Here is a 15,299-nt window from a genome sequence, read left to right on the forward strand (position 1 = left end):
GAGAAAAAAAAGATTAATGGATTTAAATAATTTATTTTACAGGACATCTAGAAAGAGACAGTAAAGAGAAGGGGGAAATTTACTAAATAAATTAGAAAATTAACAGGACCATTTCTAAATGTGACTGACCTTGATCTGCAGATAAGAGAGTCACATGTGCCCAGAGCAAAAAATAAAAAATCAAACACACAAAAAACTTCTTGTCTATTTCAGTATGTTTTCATAACACCAAAAATAAAGAGAAAATCTTAAAGGCTTTTAAAACAACAACAATGATGACAACAGTAAGTAATAACAGCAATAACAAATAAATATACGACCAAGAAAGATGTGAGTCAAGGAGATATCAGACTTCTCACCGGTGACATGGAATGCTGAAAGACAGTGAATAGATTCCCTTAATTTAATGAAGACAAATGTAATAAACTGTAATTGTGTGCTCAGCCACAACATCAGGGAAATCATAGTACAGAAAAAAAAATGTCAGGTGTACAAGAAAAATAAAAGTACTTCTACTGATTTTTAAGGAAGTTTATTAAGAATATATAAAGCAGAAAAAAATCAATAAAAAAGATGAAAATATTGAACAAACATCAAGAGCACAATGAAGAAAAGTGCAAGGATAATAGCTAGGTAGGACGACTTGAAAAAAACTCAATTGGAAAAGAAAATGTCAAGTATTGGAGAAAAAAAGACATTTGGAAGCTTTACGAATATCAGAAAGAAAAAATGTGATAATAGTAGATTGCTTGTCTCTGCAGTAAATGAGATTCACAGTAAAAGAGATTGCAATTTTTTTAATTTCAATTCTAAGAATTCACTTGCAGATAAAATTTAAATTTCATTAACTTTGACATTATAAAACTAAAACTGTAAATGAGAGAGGTTGAGAGATCAAAGTCAGAGAGAAGAGTTGGAAGAAAGAGCAAGAACACCAACATTTTCTAAAATGGAGACTCAAGAGATCAAGACAGTAGCTATGTTATGCAAAAAGGAACAAAGCTATGATATATTACTTGAAGTTATAATGAATAGAGAAACTAAAACCAGTGCAACTAGTATATGCTGCATCATTAGTTTTACATTATAAAGTTCTAATAGGCTAATCTTCAGCAATCCTTTCTTCTATCTTCATCTGTCCTACCTAAGTCTATATAGGAAGCTTAAAAATGAGAACACAATTAATTATAATGTAAAGATATTATTTAGAAATATTAAATTAGCATTTTTTTTTGAGAGGGAGTCTCGCTCTGTCACCAGGCTGGAATGCAATGGTGCCATCTCAGCTCACTGCAACCTCCACCTCCCTGGTTCCAGCGATTCCCTGCCTCAGCCTCCCGAGTAGCTGGGACTACAGGCGCACGCCACCACACCCAGATAATTTTTTGTATTTTTAGTAGAGATGGGGTTTCACCATGTTGGCCAGGATGGTCTCGATCTCTTGACCTCATGATCCGCCCACCTTGACCTCCCAAAGTACTGGGATTACAGGCATGAGCCACCGCGCCTGGCCAAAAATTTTTTTTTTAATTAAAATTTTAAAATTTGATTGCTTTTGGAAAGACCAGGAGTTTATTAAGGAAGTAGTTCAAGTTGCTGTTTTTTAACATATGTATTTTTAAATAATATTTTATTTTAGATTCAGGGGGTACATGTGCATGTTTGTTGCATTTTTATTTCATACTGGTAGGGATTGGGCTTCTAGTATACCCATTACTAAAATAGTGAACATAGTACCCAAAGGTAATTTTTCAACCCTCGTTGTCCTCGTTGACAACGCTTGTTGTCGACTCTCTTACCCTCCCTGTCAAGTGGCTTTTTATTAAGTCTTTTTGTCTTAAGTTTTCAGTATGTGCAGGGATCAATGGATCATGATGTCATTGCTTAGAATTTGTGTTAAAAACAAATTATTTGAAAAGATTTGAGATTTATTTATGAAAAGTTTATTTTCACTATAGTTACATGCAAGATGTAATAATATTCTGGTTTTTGATATTTTCACATAACACAATCTATACGCTGATTATATGCATTGTTCATACAATATAGAAATATTATTAATTTTGAGAGAGTAATTTTTGCCTTTATCTTTTGATATCTTAAGACTGTCTCAAAATTATGAAAATGGTGAGAATTTGTGGAATAATTTGTATGTTCTAAATTGATTCCTGGATTAGGTATTGAAGGTTCACCTCTGATCCTCAAATGCATGTAAATAACAAGTTGTATACATAATAAAACAGTACAGTGCCATCATCACGACTCAGCAAGGACTGTCTGTCAGGTGATGGCCAGCGTTAAAGAGCCGGGCATGGCGGCAGTGAGGAGATGAAGGCTGCTCTTCCTGAATTACATAGGAGCATGGAATACGTACTCTTACCCACATCCCATCAGTAAGTGCACATTTTTGAACTCTTTCTTGGCACTGTAGTATCACAGCAATGTTAATCCCATCCAAAGAAGGCAGTTGCCATATAGACTTCAATAGAGAATCTTTACATTATAAAATTCATATATATATGTCTATATATATATATATGTGTATACAATGGGAGCTGGAATGTCATTGGCATTTATTTAGCAAGTCAAGGTGAATGTCTGTTTCAGTCATCTACAAAGACCCCGAAACAAGACGCACATATGCCAGGGCAGAATCTACTAGGTATAATAAGAATGTAGAATAAGAATGACTGGAGGGGCTGGGCGCAGTGGTTCACACCTGTACTCCCAGCATTTGGGGAGGCCGAAGTGGGCAGATCACCCGAGTTCAGGAGTTCAAGACCAGCCTGGACAACATGGCAAAACCCCATCTCTACTAAAAGTACAAAAATTAGCCAAGCATGGGGGTGCGCACCTGTAATCCCAGCTACTAGGGAGGCTGAGGCAGGAGAATCACTTGAACCCACGAGGCAGAGATTTCAATGAGCCGAGATTGTGCCACAGCACTCCAGTCTGGGGCCACTGCACTCCAGGCTGGGTGGCAGAGCAAGACCCCATCTCAGAAAAAAGAAAAAAAATGATTTGAGGATCACAAGATAAGATAAAGGGTGAGGCTGAAATATTTATGTAGCTTCTCTACCTAAGGGTTTTCACAATTTTTAGTGATAAAAATTGGAGATCAATAACAAATCTCAACAGAGCCTCTAGTTTCCTTAACATCTATTTACGATACACAGTGTATGGGTCTCATTACAACATACAGTTGCAATTGCAGTCACTCTCAATAGATAATTGTATTAAATTAATAAATTCCCAAGACAAAGACCTCTTTTTGAAGGAACCAGCCCTGACAGAACTGTATCATGCCTGAAAGGATATAAAAAAGGTGAGGAAATTTTAGGGCCATCCTCACTAGAGTAATACCTATCATAAGTATCTTACTCTATATCAGTACATTTGCCCTCTTCCTGTAACATCTGTGAGAGCTTCTTGTGCATTAACATGTCTACAGAGCCTGGCTTGTTCCCTGATACTCAAAAGGAGTTAGTAAATACATTTTAAACAAAATACAATTCTAAATATATATGATGAGACTATTAATCATCAGCTGAATTTACAGACTCAGTTAAGATAGTTAATTTTTGCATACATTTCATCAGAAAACTTTAAAATATCCTCAATCCCTACAAAGTTTATTTATGACTTTGTGGCATTTTCATTCTTGGAATTTTTAATAATTTAAGAGATCTTCTTTAAATATTAAGTTGCCTTTTTATGTTAAAATGACAAGATTACAATAAATATGTCTGTGCTTCCAAATATCTAACTCTAAGCTGCTGTAGACAATGTGATTTAAGGATAGATGAACAGGACCCTACTTATTCTGGCTCATAAGAGCTTATTGCTAAATTTTCAAGAATTTTGCAAGAGCTGGTTGTTGAAATGTTGATAGTTTGAAATTGGTTATGGGAAATCATTATAAAAGAGGGCCCCTCCTCATCCTCAGTTGTTAAACATTTACAAGTTTACCTCGGAATAAATCTTTGCTTAAGGAAAATACACAACTATATAAGAAATTAAATTTTGCAAGATCTATATCCATAATGTGTTCAACAAAAGATTAGTCTGAGGCAAAATTGCGAAGTATGCATTTGTATTTGCATCTCTTCCCTTTCATTATGCTAGCCTAATCAGAGGCAAAACACATTTTCGTAGATTTAGTATATCTTAATTTTTAAATATCAGTAATACCCATAAAATGCCCTAGATTATTTTATCTAAATTTTCTTTCAGCCTCCCATAAAACTCCCCAGCTAACAACACCTCAAAATGGTATTAACTTTCATCTGTTTTCCCCTCTTCATTCTGTTGTCTTAGTGAAGTTTATGGTTCCCCACATGTGCCCCCAATTTTCCAAGATTCTCTGGAGCCTGATCTAGTACAAACTCATGCACTCATTTTTTCCCTTTTTGTTGGTTTACAGTAACATTTGCATGTTATTCTCCCACATGCTCAAATACCCAATTACCATAGGCTATACAATTATCTACATGGTAGTTCTCACAATGCATCAGCATCATGTGCAATGCAAGTTCATGGCCTCATGCCAGACCCACTGATTTAGAAATGCTGGGAGTCAGACCCAGCAGTCTGTCCTGCAGCAGGTCTTCTAGGAGAGTCTGGTACATAAGAATGTCGAGCTCCATTTCTTTATACTGTATGCTTTGTAAAGACAGAGATTGTGTTTGGTTATTAATCACTTTATACCCAGGCCCCTGCAGACTGTCTGGAATAAGGAAATATGATTCAAATGAACAAAAAAGTAGATGAATGCATTAATTAATCCTTTAAAAGACTAAATTCTAAAAGGTTTTGCTCCCCCAAAAAGCTGTAAACTGCTATTATGTTACTGAAATAACTCTCCCCGAAGGGTTGGGCTTCAGCATGACATGGATAGATTATTATTTTAAATCCTCATTTGTTCTAAAAAGACATTGGGAGCACCAGTTAATGCTTAGGAAAATGTTCTAGGATACTTGCATGAAAGTGTCCAGAGTAGAGGAAAGCACAGTGATATTTTCATACTAATCCTGCTAGTAAAAAAGGATATTTAAGCTTTTATGATTGGTCTTCTCTTCAGAGCCCTGCAGCAGATTTTTTTAAAAGAAAGATAGAAAAACAGTAAAAGGAATTGAGATTAGGATCCAGACTGTAATACTGTGAGGGAAAAAAAATCAAAAGCCTTATATGAAAGAAGAAATATCTAACAGTAGCTTTAATCTTGGAAGTCTCCAAAACAGCTTCCACATGGAGAGCCAGCGTGCCACAGGTGCACTCCACATGAGCAGGTGAGCAAAATAAAGAGGCTGTCAGGCTGTGATGAATTCCTGTCCATGATGCATTCATCCCAAGGTGCCCTTCTGCATCTGGTATATATCTCAGTGCATATAAGTTTTTAGCTGGTAGTTTTCAAGAACGTAAAAGAGCTCAGAACCAAAAGAGGCTGTAAGATAGTCTACAAGCCTAATGAGGTTGCTTAAGCAGTGGTTAGAAAGGACGTATTCAGGAAGAATTGTTGTTTACCAAAGAAATAGATACATGTATTCTGATTTCATTATCCCTAAAGATGTTAAGGTAGGTCATTAGAATTGTTTGGGCTACAATTATTTAAAAAACCTAAAAGCCAATGGTAAATGGAGAGCTTAATAAATTCATAAAATGTATTATTTTTTAAATTAAAATAATATAGATTGTATTAACTTGATATCTCATAAAACTGTGTATAACATGGCATGAGGTAGGTAGTTATATTTCTAAGAGGCAAATGCAAAACTAAATGTATATTTCTTCCTTCTCTGCATTTTGAAGGCTAGCTGAAATGTAAATATCTCACAGGCACCTTTGTTAAGTTTTTAAATGATTTCTATGTTTACATATATATCAAAACAGAAATGACTATGGCTATAACAATGAATTGAAAAATAAAAAATATTTTTCAAAATTTAAAAATGTTAATATGATCTAATAACAAGGAATTGTTTGTTTAGTTGCTCTTGCAGCAAAGTCTGTCTTTGATGCCAAGAAACAATGCTCCTGAATGCTGGAAAATTGCACACATCATGTTTAGAAAAATCTTGGAAAATTCAACAGTTTTAGAAAGGAGTGTTTTGGATTTTAAAATACGTCACAATAAAAATATTTACCAAACTGTATCAGTTTTCTATCACTGCCATAACAAATTGCTGCAAACGTAGTGGCTTAAAAGAAGACAAATTTGAAGTCTTGCAGTCTCGGGTTCAGAATCTAAAATGAGTCCCACTGGGCTAAAATCTAGCATCTGCAGGGCTGTGTTCCTTTATGCAAACTCCTCCAGAGGAGTTTATTTTCCTCCTCCTTTCCAGTTTCTAACTGACTACATTCCTTGCCTCATGACAACCTCCATCTTTAAGCTAGCGATTCTTCTTTTAAATTTATTATTATTTTTATTTGCATAAATATTTATGAGGTACAATTGCAATTTTGTTACATGCGTATATTGCATAGAGCCTTTTAGAGTACCCATCAGCCAAATAGCATACATGGTATCCATCAAGTAATTTCTCATCATCTAACCCTTTTTCACCCCCACTTTCCTAGTGTCCTTTGTCTATCATTCCACACTTTGTGTCCATGTGTACACATCATTTAGCTCCCATTTGTAAGAACATGTAACATTTGTCTGTGTCTGACTTGTTTCACTTAAAACAATGACTCCAGTTCCATTCATATTGCTGCAAAAGATGTGATTTCATTCTTTTTTAATAGCTGAATAGTACTCCATTGTGAGTGTATACCACATTTTTTAATGCAATCATCTGTTTATGGACCCTTAGGTTGATTCCCTATCTTTGCTATTGTGAATAGTGCTGTGATAAACATGGGTGTAGGTATCTTTTTGATATTATGATTGTTTTTATTTCCTTATGAGTAGATACCCAGTAGTGAGATTTCCGGATCAAACAGTAGTTCTGTTTTTTTTCTTTGAGAAATCTCCATACTGTTTTCCATAGAGGTTATACTAATTTACATTCCCATCAACAGCATGTTAGAGCTTCCTTTTCTCTACATCCTAGTGAACGACTGTCATTCTTTGTGTTTTTAATCATAGCCATTCTGACAAGTGTTAAATTATATCTCGTTGTGGTTTTAATATGCATTTCTGTGATTATTAGTGAAGTTTAGCATTTTTATATGCCTGGTGGCCATTTGTATGTCTTCTTTTGAAAAATTCCTATGCGTGTCTTTTGCCCACTTTTTAATGGAATTATTTGTTTTGTTGCTGTTGAGTTGTTCGTTTCTGACCTTTTTTCTGATGCCACACTTCTCTCTGACTCCCTACTCTCCTGCCACCATCTTTCAAATTTAGGGACTCTTGCAATTCCACTGGACACAGCTAGATAATCCAGAATAATCTCCCTATTTTAAGGTCGGCTGATTAGTAACCTTAATTCCATCTGCTACCTTAATTCCTTCTTGCTATGTAGCATAGCATATTCCCAAGTTCTAGGGATTAGCAGGAGCATATCTTTGAGGGGCTATTATTTGGTCTACCAACCATCCAGGAATTTCTTACTCTAAAATAGGTAATCTGTAAAAGTATTTTGTGCACTTCCAGGACATGCTTAGCAGGGTCATTGTATCTGTGGAAAATTTTAACACAATTCTCTAGGTCTTCATGGTGTGAACTTTGTGCTTAGGGCCAAAGACATCACAACATAAATGACACATTTCAGTTTTTATGTTTAATAGAGATGATGATTAAAACCTTATCCTCACCTTTTTAAAAAAATCCTTTAACATTATATAGCATAGTATGGAAACAATTAAACCTAATGATCACAATGATTAGTATCATAAAAATATGATATCATCATTAATTTTCCTGTAACCGTTTATGAGGAGACTATTGAAATTTAATTCTATGGTTAAAAAATGAACTATTTTAGCTTTACAATAATGATAAATATAACTACAACTTTTAAAAAAATCAAGATAGTATTGAAAATTTTAATTTAGCATGATGGCCTTCTAAATTATCTACCTACATTTAGTCTTTCTACTCAAACAGTGTTCTTCATTCAACAACCATCCGTTGAGTGCCCACCATTCTTGAGGCACTAATTTAAAGCAGTTGGCAGTCCCTGAGTTTCTATAGGATGAGGGTATGCTCCCTGATACGGTATGATGTATAGCACTCTTCATAATGTGTCCCAACTTACCTCTGCAGCCATATTCCTCCTCTGTACCCAATATTCACTTCCTTCTCATATCCATTCTAATCTGCCTTGCCATTCTGTTCTCTGCACCTACGTCAGTCTCATTTATGAAGAAACATTAGTATCAAATCTCACAGTCCCCAAAAGTCATCTCTTCTCAATAAAGGTTGAAGTAATATTTTTTAATTCTATGAAATAAAGCCTGTAAAATAGTGACATTAAATATTCATCAGTCTTGTGAACTTCTGTATGGCTGTTATGCTCTGTTTAACTATTTTTTTTGTATGGAGACTTTAATGCTATTACGTATTAACTATTTGATTTTATATTTCTTATAGACAGGAGTCATGTCTTCTCCATCTCTGTCTCCACCATGTTTCTCAATATAGTGGTTTCTAATGAATTTTCTCCTATAATTTGGTGAGTAACATAGAGCCACGGGAGGTATCATTTATCATTTGCTTCAGAAAAGCTTCATCCAAATCAAATAATTGGTATTATAACTTCATTGGAAAATTCATTTTCACAAAATTGGACCGCTTTTACCATTTTTTAACCCGACAACTTTGTTAATGGCTTTTCTGAACAGATATAATGATGTCAATATTTTTAAGAAACTATTATCCATAGAAGGGAAAAACCATAATAAATAAGACCTTAAGATGGCACCAAGCTAATGAAATAAAGCATTACCAAATGGAACCATTGCTTGCATAATATATGTCATATTATTAAGTCTTAAAACAGAAATATAGAAAGACCTAGGAGACTAAAGGAGTTTACATAAAATCTGGAAAGATCTCACTAGAAATAATTAGTTTTACAACAAATATTTAAGGTTTGTAATCAGACAGGTTACTTGAAAAAACTTCCCAAAGGAGGCTGAAATACAACTCGTTACATTACAGTTCCTTAATCTTCACTTTGTAGGTGTTGTAAACATAAAAATTCAAAGTTTATGTAGTGTTTTTTCTTCTAAGAATACTTGATCAATGCCACATTAATTTTGAGGACACAAAATGTCAGTGTTAACTACTTTCTTTTTTAAAGTGTGTATATGTTGTATGTTAAATAAGTGTGCAAATTAACATAAACCTTATCTTCATGTCAATCTAAAAATAATTTTAATTAACACCAATAAAGTAAAATTATTTCTCCAAATTATCTATCATGCAGCTATTTTGTCTTCAGCATGGTTAGTGGTTACATTTGGGCAGAATTATGATAATACTGCAGATAACAATGTCATCATAGAGTGTACCTTACACACAGTATTATTTTATCACATGAGAGAAATCTAGATTCTCACACCTAAATGGAGCAAAATATAAAGAAGAGCATAATTTTAAGCTCCAGTGAAATTTAATTTTTTCTTTTCAGTAAAAATAATGAAGCAATTTTATTCCTTTATGTTCTATGATACCTATGTACAGTTACAAATGAACTGGCTTACAGTAAAATGAAAATTAAAATATGTAAGTGCAAAATATGAAATCAGAAATACTTCAGTTTTACCAAGTGTAGTTGGCCCCATATTCTGATAATTGTGATCCCAGTACTTCTTGTTCAGTTTCTAGGGACTCATGCTGTTTGCTAAAATAAGTACCCATGTCTTTCTTCAATACTACAATCTCCAGAATAACCATAGATTGATAGAAAAGCTGTAGAAAATAATCAAATTATTCTCTTTGCTACTAGTGCTTATTCTTTAATTAAAGGTAAACAAGTTGTCAATACATTACTTTTTTTCTATAGTGCATAATTTCTAGCCAGCAGATATTAGGTCTAAAGGTAGAAACACACAAAATAAAGAAACCTACTACTGTCTCTTATAAACTCTTTCCCCCTAGACACACACACATTTAATAATTTTTTGAGAGTTTATATTCATCTCTTTCTTCATCTTCTGATACACGCACAGGTTACAGAAGGATGAAATCATCAGATGTCAATGATGATACAAAATCCAAGCTTATCAGTTTTTCTTTTATCTGATCTTACATCTTACCAGAATGTCATTGTGCTAAATTACATTTTATTTTGAGTTACCAGGAGTATTTAACTATGAAATTAATTTTAAATCACATTTTTCAAGTAGCCTCAATGTGGGGAATTTTGAGCAGCCCTTTATCAAGTAAATTAAGCAACAACCTGCATATAGAACCCAATTACACATGTTCACCCATAAATATGAATAATAATCTCCTTTGAATTAATTGACAACAAATAAACTGCCTGACCATCATTCCATGTTACTATTGGAACAGTAAAATCATTTCAAAAATAGAAAACTTTTGAAATTTATATATTTAGATGATGAATAATTTGAGGTAACTGTTCTACTATTTTTTCATCTGTAAAATCACTTGACTTAAGCATGAATAATACATCAGCTACAGACTGGTCAAGTCATGTATTGTGAGGTCAAAAATCACACTACTGAATTTACTGTTCTGTGATCTGAATAAACAAACAACCATTGAAGTGTAAGTGATACCTGAATCAATTTGCGGTCCTGGCCTTTAAGACCTGCTATAATGTATCAGGATCATTGTCATCTTTGCCCAGCATTTTACTTTCCAAATTACCACTTAAAGTGTATCGTGGAAGCAGGTGCCTGTTTGTAAATTCACTTTTCAATTTTTAAAATGTGGTAAACCCAACTTATTAACAAATTCTTTCAAGCAAGAAAGCCTATATCAGATCTAATAAAAGTACATTTAAGAGAGAAGGAAAATACAAAATATATATTTTAAATGTTTGACTTTCTTGCTTTCATTTATTTAGCTAAACAATTTTGATGAGTATAATATTCCAATATATGGAGCACTTACTACATGCCGGGCCCTAGTGCTCTTTTTTTTTTTTTTTTTTTTTTTTTCTAATTTTATTTTATTTATTTATTTTTTTTGTGGGAAATTTTTATTATTATTATTATTATTATTATTATTATACTTTAGGTTTTATGGTACATGTGCGCAATGTGCAGGTAAGTTACATATGTATACAGGTGCCATGCTGGTGCGCTGCACCCACTAACTCGTCATCTAGCATTAGGTATATCTGCCAATGCTATCCCTCCCCCGACCCCACAACAGTCCCCGAAGTGTGATGTTCCCCTTCCTGTGTCCATGTGTTCTCATTGTTCAATTCCCACCTATGAGTGAGAATATGCGGTGTTTGGTTTTTTGTTCTTGCGATAGTTATAGCTTTAATCTTCACCACATCCTTGCAGAAGAGGAAATATTATTACTCTCTTGCAAAACAAAGCGTCAAAGCTTAAAGAGCTTAAATTAATTAAAGCCAGTCATTGGCAGAACTCAGACTGAAGTCCAAACTGTCAAATTACCAAGGTGGTCATATTGGTTTGCTAGGGTTAGTTAGGGCTTCCATAAGAAAATACCATAAACTATGCAGCCGTAAAAAAGGATGAGCTCATGTACTTTGCAGGGACATGGATGAAGCTGGAGGCTATCATTCTCAGCAAACTAACACAGGAACAGAAAACCAAACACCCACATGTTCTCACTCATGGTGGGGAGTTGAACAATGAGAACACATGGACACAGGGCGGGGAACATCACACACTGGGGCCTGTTGGAGCGTGGGGAGCAAGGAGAGGGAGAGCATCAGGACAAATACCTAATGCATGCAGTGCTTAAAACCTAGATGATGGGTTGAGGTGCAGCAAACCACCATGGCAAATGCACACCTATGTAAGAGACCTGTACATTCTGCATGTGTATCCTGGAACTTAAAGTAAAATAAAAAATAAAAATAAATAAAAATAAAATGTTCAACCAGGTTTTTTTAAAAAAAGAAAATACTATAGATTGGGATGGCTTACAACAAAAATTTATTTTCTCACAGTTCTGGAAGCTGAAAGTCCAAGATGAAGGTGCCTGTAGGATTGGTTTCTCCTGTGGCTTCTCTCCTTGGCTTGCCAATGATCACTTTCTTGCAGTGTCCTCCTGGGGTCTTTCCTGTATGTGCACGCACAGCAAGATTTCTGATGTGTCTTCTTCTTCTTACAAAGACATCAGTCACGTTAGATGAGAACCTCACTCTTATGACCTGGTTTAACTTTAATCACCTCCCTAAAGGTTCTGTTTCTAAATACAGTCACATTGAGAAACAGGTGTCGAATAAATGAGTTTTGGGGGATACAATTCCATCCAAAACAGGGGTGCTCTTTTCACTCTGCTGAAGCACTAAGTCATGGGCCAAGTGCTTACTTGTTCTTCACACCACGTGTGCACCAAGAGTTGCAGATATAAAGTGTACTAAGCATCGCCTCTGTCATCCCCTTGATCAGCATCTGAGTGCAACACAACAGAAAGCACATTGACCAAGACACAGACAAAACGCCGCGTGCTCTGACCTTCCGCAGATTCGTACAATGGTTGAATTGTGGGGTTGAGGTTGTAACAATGTCCTGAAACAGGCTTCCAACATTTGAGATATTTAGACGATTTGGAAAACTTTTATTTATGGTTAAGACTATATTTCCTTATCCAGCTTATTGGTTGAATATGATGGATTAGTATGACATCTTTCAGTTGCTTCTAAAGTTGGTCCTGTCACTGCTGGTATGTTAAAGGAGTGCTGTATTGACAGAGGTAATAGAGATGTTGTATCTGTGACAATTGATGGCCGGTAAGCTATTTCCATTGTCCCTTAAATTAATCTGTTGAATTGTCTGTGCCACACTACACATTCTAAAAGACCCCTGCTGGTTTTCATTAGTTAAATCCATGAGCCTGACCAGGACAGTCATAATGTTCTCCACAAATTGACTAAACTTTAGATAGGTTTCTTTCTCATATTGGCCCCTGGCCTCCCTTTTCTTAGAGTGTTTGCTTTAGAAAAGTAATTACAATTTGTAGTGGCAAATTCTTTCTCTGCCCTTTTGAAATGCATATATATCTTCTTAAAAGACTACTACCGGTTTTATGCCCCAGGAAATGTGTTTCTGAAGGGTCTGGGAAGCATCTCTTTGACACGTAAATGTGAAGGAAAACAGTACCCCTGGCTCTGGGTCTCTACAAGAGTACATAGGAACCTAACTTCAGTGGGAGCCTCCATCCAAGTTGTAAAACTATCAGTTTTCATGAAGCCATGAGGACTTAGACTTTTACTTCCAGTAAGGCCCATTAGAAAACACAGGGCCTAAGACTGCCACCACCCAAGCTCTTGAAAACACTCCAGCCTTTTGAGTCAGATGAGTTGAGTTTAATCCCTCTTATCTATTGTGATAGTCTTGAATAAAGCCTTCTTATCTGTTTAGCCCTGTCTGGTGGTATACTCACTTTTAGAAGGCTAACAGGCTGATCATGGTCTTAGATAGGAACAGTTGACTTTCCCCTCTAATCAACAACCAAAGAGTTTAGGTGCCAAGAGGGACAGCTTTGCAATGCAGTCTTAGAGAGCAGAAGGATTTCTATCCCAGCCTGAGGTAAAAACATCATTTCTGCTACTTTCCATCATGTCTAAAACATAATAAATGCTCACTTAAATTAGTATTTTAACATGATTGTTGACTGTCATACTTTCTTTCTTATAAACCACCATTTTGATGAACAGCCATTGTTCTTCTTAACTCATGTTAATAAAAAAATAGCAATTGCGGAACCCTGTCATGGAGGACAGTGGGAGTCTGTGAAATGCACTCTACCAATTTAATTTAGGGCAAATTTGGAAAAGCAGTGTTATAAAGTACCAGGGAATGTTTGGAAAAATACTGGTAGATAATTTAGAAGAATACGCCATCCCCATTAAAACGCCTATTACCAGTTTTATGCCCCAGGAGATGTTTTTCTGAAAGGCCTAAAAACCATCTCTTTGAAATATAAACATGAAGGAAAATAGCACCTCTGGCTCTGGGTCCTTACTGGAGTAGATAGAAGCCTAAATTAGCAAATTCTTAAAAGTTGGTTGTACAACATCATTAAAATAATATAGTTGGAAAACTAGTGAATTAAACTATTTATTATTTCTACCAAGAGTTTTGTATCTTATTATCTGGTTATTATGAAATACCCTTGTATGTTATTTTAATACCCAGAGCATTTCATAATATATATGAATTTTTTTATACCAAGAGTTTCATATCTATAATTTTACCCTCACAAGAACCCTGTGAAGTTATCCTTTTTATTTCAGTTTGTACATCATCAAGCTGGAGTGTGTAGATCACACACTAATTATAAGACAGAGCCGGGATTCAAGCAAATGCTGGTTCCTTTGGCTCTGATGTGTATATATCCGTGGCACAGCGTCATGCTGCCTTCCTCTTCCTCTAGCCTTTCACCATGAAGAATTTTCAAAAGAATTTTTTCTATCATTGGCTCTAACAGCAATTCTGTGAGACAGATACAATTCTCTGCATTTTATACATATAAATTAAGAATCAGAGAAGTTGGGCAATTTTCCAAAAGTGACAAATGTAAAAACTGAAAGTGTATTCATCAGACTTAAATCCAGGTTTGACACACAACTTTAAAAGTTTAGCAAATTCGTGTAGGATAGCAAGGAAACCTGAATCATTGGCAGGTAAATCTGGAAATGAAGTACCTGCTGATCTCTTTCAAAAAAAGGAACTTACATAGAAGAAATATAACAGGGGTGTATTATTTCTCTGTGCTATGATTTACTTATTATAGTTTACATTGTATAATTACCTACCAAGAAAACAAGAGAAATGTAATCATTTAAAGGTATGATTTCTATAGTTTGTTTTACTTTTAATGATAATTTCACCCCCAAAATTAATTAATCTGTATTGCTCAGAGAAGGATTTTTCTTAGTCAGTTGAAATGTTATAAGTCAAAGAAGACAAAGTGTTTTAAAAAACAAATAATACATTTCTTCATGTAGTTAAAAATAATTATAAATATTGCAATACTCCATGAAAAACTTTAATATATATTTTAAGAAAAAAATGTATAAACAGTGAGATACTTAAATACACGAGGTTTACCTGGTGGTCAGCATCTTGGTTGTGACATAACTGTTGAAAATAAAATACATCCACCCCTTTCTCTACAGACAGACTCAAATCTATATCAAATAAAAATATGATTAGAAATTTAAATATTAATTTAT

This window comes from Pongo pygmaeus, chromosome 17 (genome assembly GCF_028885625.2).
Source record: "Pongo pygmaeus isolate AG05252 chromosome 17, NHGRI_mPonPyg2-v2.0_pri, whole genome shotgun sequence".
NCBI lineage: Eukaryota > Metazoa > Chordata > Mammalia > Primates > Hominidae > Pongo > Pongo pygmaeus.